General features: G+C 33.4%; 1 non-coding gene across 1 annotated transcript; it reads right to left on the bottom strand.

Annotated features, from left to right (window-relative positions):
- Window positions 1-5,383: 5,383 nt before the first annotated feature.
- LOC128039324 (small nucleolar RNA R71) lies at window positions 5,384-5,490 on the bottom strand. The gene has a single exon (XR_008193828.1). It is a non-coding gene; the product is annotated as a small nucleolar RNA R71 (small nucleolar RNA).
- Between the last annotated feature and the right edge of the window lie 510 nt (window positions 5,491-6,000).

The following is a 6,000-nucleotide window of genomic DNA, read 5'->3' on the forward strand; positions in this document are numbered from 1 at the left end:
GATAGTTATATGATTAGTATATGAAATTTTCACCTCGTGGTTGTGAAACGTTGTGACAGAAAATTTAGTTAAATTTGTTATTTCGGTATGTTTAATTATGAAATAAGGTAAGTTTATCGTCTAAATACCTATAAACTTACTAAGCATACATAATGCTTACTCTGTTTCATTTTCTATTTTTGTAGTTAACATTTTGTGGAACACGTCTATCAGATCATTCCCAGATCTTACACTATCTAGTTTCAGTCTCGGTAGATTTTCAAATTGTTCTACTCTATTATGTGGCATGTGTATAAGCTTAATACGGTTAAGTGTTTATTTTCGATGATGATGAAGTGACCCATTATAATGCTTTGTTTTGGATGTGCATATGATATGTATATAGGGATTGAAGTGTATATGTATGGTTAATTGGAGTATTCATGTGTTTGAACCAAGAATGTGGTTGGTTTTGGATGTCTTATTATGATGTTTGAAGTATGTTTAATGGCATTATGGTAAGCTATGTTTGAAACACTTAATGGTCAATTTTGAATGTGAAAAGGTTAGATTAATGTGATATGAATGGTACAAATGTGGTAAGATGTTTTGGTAGAAATGTGTGATGGTTATACATGTTTAGTTGTATACTTGAACTACATGAAGGATATAGAATTGAATCGACTTACTTGAATGGTTTATAATTCTTATACAACCTTGTGGTAGAATGGTGCCAATGTGGCATATTGGTTAGATGTTTAGGAGATTGATATATGGTATGTTTGGCTTGGTTTTGGGATATTTTGAACATGTTTTCAAATTGTAAAAATGCATTTTTGAGGTTACTCTAAAGGTTGGTTTTGAAATAAATACCTAATGGCTTATTTTAATACTACATGGTCTATCCATACGGTCATGTGTTCCACACAGATTGGTGACACGACCATGTTTTCCCAAGAAATTAGGAAGCATTTGAACCACACGGTTCTCGATTGTCACACGGGCTGTCCACACACACGTGTAAGTACTGTAGATTTCGTTATTCAGATTTCACACGACCTTAGTTTGTTACATAGCCCAACCACATAGCCATGTGACTTTTGATGAATTTTTTTGTATTTGACCCACGAAATTTCAAAGAGTTACACGGCCTAGATACACAACCGTGTGACTCTTGTTTTACTTGAGTACCATTATATTTTGAAAATATTACAGTTTGATCCCTATTTATTCCCGGGTTAATTTAGAGCTTTCGTAAGCTCGATTTAGGCTCATTTTTGTTTGTGATGCATGATATATATAATAATTGTATGTTATTTGAAATTTTCAATTTAATTTTGCATGTAACTGTTCCATTGATTATCGTAACATCTTATAACTTAGGTTCCATGACCAGACCGGGTAAAGGGTGTTACATAGACACCAAATATTTGTTGTATCATGTTGTTGGGTCATGGTACGAGTAGATAAATTATATCAGTGGGTAATCTAAGTGGTCCATAGTCTAATAGAAATTGAGCAAATCGATTACAAGACTATTATTCCATCTATCAAGTCTAAATAGGAGATACATTGTCTTGAGTATTAGAGTAGATGACTCCCAGATTATAGAAACATATATGTGATTGTTTGGATTGACAATACATCAGATATGACCCAAGTGGAAGAATCCCATAATCGTTTATGGGCTCATCCACTTGTGACATTTATAGTGTGACTTACCTTAATCTTAAGCAAGTGACAGGCTATGTGTATGCGACTCGTATACATTTATGTATTGAAAGCCTGAGTTCATTTGGTAATAGAGCCAAAAGTTGGTACGTTGGGTATCTGACTTTTGTATGACGTAGTTTCACTTACAATAGTGGAATTCATAGCCCAATAAAGGGTAAATGATATCCTTTCGTTGGCATCACATGATAGATGAAAAATTAACATGGCTATAGGTCATTTGTCTAAGATGAATGATTTAATTACTATGGGTTAGTAATTGACTTTTTCATGAAGGAAGATGAAATAAGATCATATTGGGTGAATGGATTTAACTTAGAAATATTAAAGATATCCTACAAGGGTAACACATATATGACAAGTCTTTATTGAGCACTTGATAAGTAACTTCCGTAGTGGTACAACTTGATGAATTAATTTCAAGATATAAGGTTTTCCTATTATACCAGGTTGTTTAAAGTGGCCTCCTGTTCTTCCATCAAATATTCTGCTTTTTCCTGGATATTCAAGTTCAAATACCCATGGATTCGTTGTTTGCTTACTGGCTTGATATAATTCGGAAAACACTAGTTTTCTCGAAGCTTCTTGTTCACATCTCTCATAAAATGGTGCTATTCGATAATGCCTATCTATTAGACTCCCTGCTAACCCAAGCAAGCATTCAAATAGTTGTCCTACATTCATTCGTAAAGGTACTCCTAATGGGTTGAAGACCATATCAACAGGTCTTCCGTCTTACAAATAAGGCATATCCTATCTAGGTAAATTTTTTGAAATGATCTCTTTATTAACTCTCCACTAGGTTGATATAACATTGATGGTTTGCATTTGAATCGATGAGATGAAAATATGAAGATGACAACTTAGAGAAATAGATCGTATGTATCTACGGTGGATGCTTTTTCTCGCTATGAACAAGAGATGACTTAGAAATTAAATTCACTTCTTCAAATTATTATTTAATTGATTGAAATTAAATGCTTGAAGTTCAAAGTGAAAATTAGATAATTTAGTCATTGCGTTTCAATGAAAAGTTAATTAAATTTATTTACTCATAGATTCTAATATGGTAAAGTTGTCATGACTTTAATAGAATTAAAATTGGGTTGATAAAATAATTTAATTTAATAAATTTAATCAAATTTATTTAATTAATTAAAATAAATAATATTTTGGGAATAGAAAATTTGTTTATTGGTTAGTTTAATAATGTGAGTTGGTCGAAAGATAAAATAATACATATAATTGTACCCAATACATGAGCCAGACCCAATTGGTCCATTATACGTATAGTAGGTGGCAACCTTAGTTCCTAGAGACTAGTTATCGCCACCCCTATGTATTTTCAATAGGAAATATTTGTATTTTCTATTAAATTATTATTATTTTGTCTAAGCTTATTTAGCTAAGACTCTTGTAATTTTTTCTATAAACATAGGCGATTGGCTATGTCAAACACACACCATATTAAGCGTCAATACTTTGTCAAAATCTAATGAGATTCATTTCCCTAAATAAATTTTAAATTTTGAGAGAGTTCCTCTTTTAGTTTCTAGCCTTTGAGAGATATTGATATCCCCACTAAATATCAATAAAGTTTTCATAAGTGTTCATCAATTTGTGATTAGAGCACATGCTTTAAGTAACCCGAGGTACGAAAATAGTGAAAAATAGTGGAGAAGATCGTATTGGTCAAAACTTGGTAACATTCTTTATCAACTTGATAAGCAATAAAAGTAACATGTTTTTAATCCCATTCTTGATGCGTTTTTGGAGGATTTATCATGTAAATTAGTGCATTTGGTGCTCCTAATCCTTTGATTCCACGTTTCTATATATAAATGAGCATAGGGAAGTGAAAAGAGTGAAAAATGAGCCAAAATCAGAAAAAAAAAAGAGTTGTTTACAGGATTTACATGGCCTGGGCATTTCCACACGGGCTGGCCACAAACCCATGTGCCAGCCCCTGTCGATTTCGCACCCTACTTCTCTTTTACGTGGAAAACCCTAATTTTTAGGGTTTCTAAGCATTCTAAAGTTTATAAATACGTATTAGAAGAGGACCTAAGGGGACAGAGAGAAGATTGAAGAAAAGACTTAAAGAACGCCATCGAAATCATCTCGAAGCAGATCTCCTTCAAGATTGAAGATCTTCATTTAATTTCTTTATAAGCTTATTTGAGTTTCTTTATGTCTTGTTGTTATCTTAACTTTGAGTTGTTTCTATTTAGGATTATGAACTAAATTCCCTAGATACCTAGGGAAGATGAAACCTATGATGAATCTTATTATTTGATTTCTGATTTACATGATAAATACTTTATTCTTGTTCTCAATTATGTATGCTTCTTTCATGTTTTAATAATCTAAGGATATTAATTCATGTTTAATGTGCTTATTTCAGTGGAGCAAAAGTCCCTGTTTAAAAGTAGATCTAGCATAATTAAGTGGAGTTGCATGCAATCCTAAAAATAGGACTACATAAATCTACCAGATTAGAGTCAAATCTAATAGGGGAATCTATAGATTGAGTTAATGTGACAATAGGGGTTTTAATTAGAAAGAGATTTCAATTAATAAACCTAGATTCAGTTGTTCTTACTCTCGAAAGAGATGTTAACATGATTTAGGGATTTTTATGGATCAAGGCACAAGTGAATAAATCATTTAATTCAGATTCATAATAATAAGTGAAGTCTAGGTGGATTCTTTCCTGGGTATTGTCTCTCTCATTGGTATCTTCGGTTATTTTCCTATTTTCTTCTCTGCTGCGATCTTAGTTAAATTTGTTTAGTAATTTTAGATTAAAAACAATCACACCAACTTGTCGGCTAAATAATAGAAAACGGTAATTACTAGTACTTTTAGTCCTCGTGGATACAATATTCCCTACTCACCGTAACTATACTATTATTTGATAGGTGCGCTTGCCTTAGTCGTATTTATAGTTAGTTTAGTAACCATCAGGTTTTTGGCATCGTTGCCAGGGACTAAAATATTAGGAACATTGGATTTTTATTAATTTAGTCATTTTTATTGCATTTTATTTTTAGCTTAAATTTTGTTTTCTAAGTTTTCTTTTATTTGCTTCCGGTAGGTTCTTTTAGTTTATGACTAGAAGGAACCCATCGGGAGCATTAGTATTTGATAGTGAAATTGAAAGTACCGCTGGCAGAAATCATAGAGAAGCAAGGCAAAGTCGACAGAATATAGTGGAAGAACAAGAGGACGTTATTATTGTTACTGAGGAAATGGCTGATAATTAGAATAATCAGCTGCCTCCTGTGGTTGCTGCGAATCCTGCTCCTCGTACAATGTACGATATGCCAAGCCCACTCTAACTGGGCCTGAATCGAGTATTGTGAGACCCATTATTAATGCGAATAATTTTGAACTGAAGTCAAACACTATTCAGATGATACAACAATTTGTTCCGTTTGATAGTTTACAGGACGAAGATCCAAATACTCATTTGGCTAATTTTCTAGAAGTCTATGACACTTTTAAGATTAATGGCATTTCTGACGATGCCATTCACCTACGGTTGTTTCCCTTCTTGTTGAGGAACAAAGCTAAACAGTGGTTGAATTCTTTACCACAAGGTTCTATCACTATATGGGATCAAATGACCGAGAAATTACTACTGAAGTATTTCCCACCGGCTAAGATAGCAAAGTTGAGGAATGATATCTCTTCCTTCGTTCAGATCGACTTAGAAACCTTATATAATGCATGGGAGAGGTATAAAGACTTATTGAGAAGATGCCCTCACCATGGGTTACCTCTATGGATACAGGTTCAAACCTCCTACAACGGTTTGAATCCCTCAAGTAGATAATTGATCGATGCAACAGCCGGTGGTACTCTAAACAATAAAACACCTGAAGCGGCTTATGAGTTTATAGAGGAGATGGCACTGAATAATTATCAGTGGCAAGTCATGATGACAAAACCAATAAAAGCAGCCGGTGTTTTTAATCTAGATGCGGTCACCATGTTATCAAATTAGGTAGAACTTTTAAATAAGAAAATTGATGGTTTATATGGTTTTACACAGGTACATTCGGTGATGTAGTGCGATACGAATAGAGGAGGAATAAACAATCCAGAATATTTACCCTACGATCCTAGCACAGAGAATGAAGAAATCAACTATATGGGTAATAATGCTAGGCCTCAAAATAATCCTTACAGTAACACCTATAATGTAGGTTGGAGGAACCATCCCAATTTCTTTTGGGGTGGTCAAGGAAATCAGAAAGCACAACCTCCTCCAGGCTTTCAACAACC

Source organism: Gossypium raimondii, chromosome 2 (assembly GCF_025698545.1).
Source record: "Gossypium raimondii isolate GPD5lz chromosome 2, ASM2569854v1, whole genome shotgun sequence".
Classification (NCBI taxonomy): Eukaryota; Viridiplantae; Streptophyta; class Magnoliopsida; order Malvales; family Malvaceae; genus Gossypium; species Gossypium raimondii.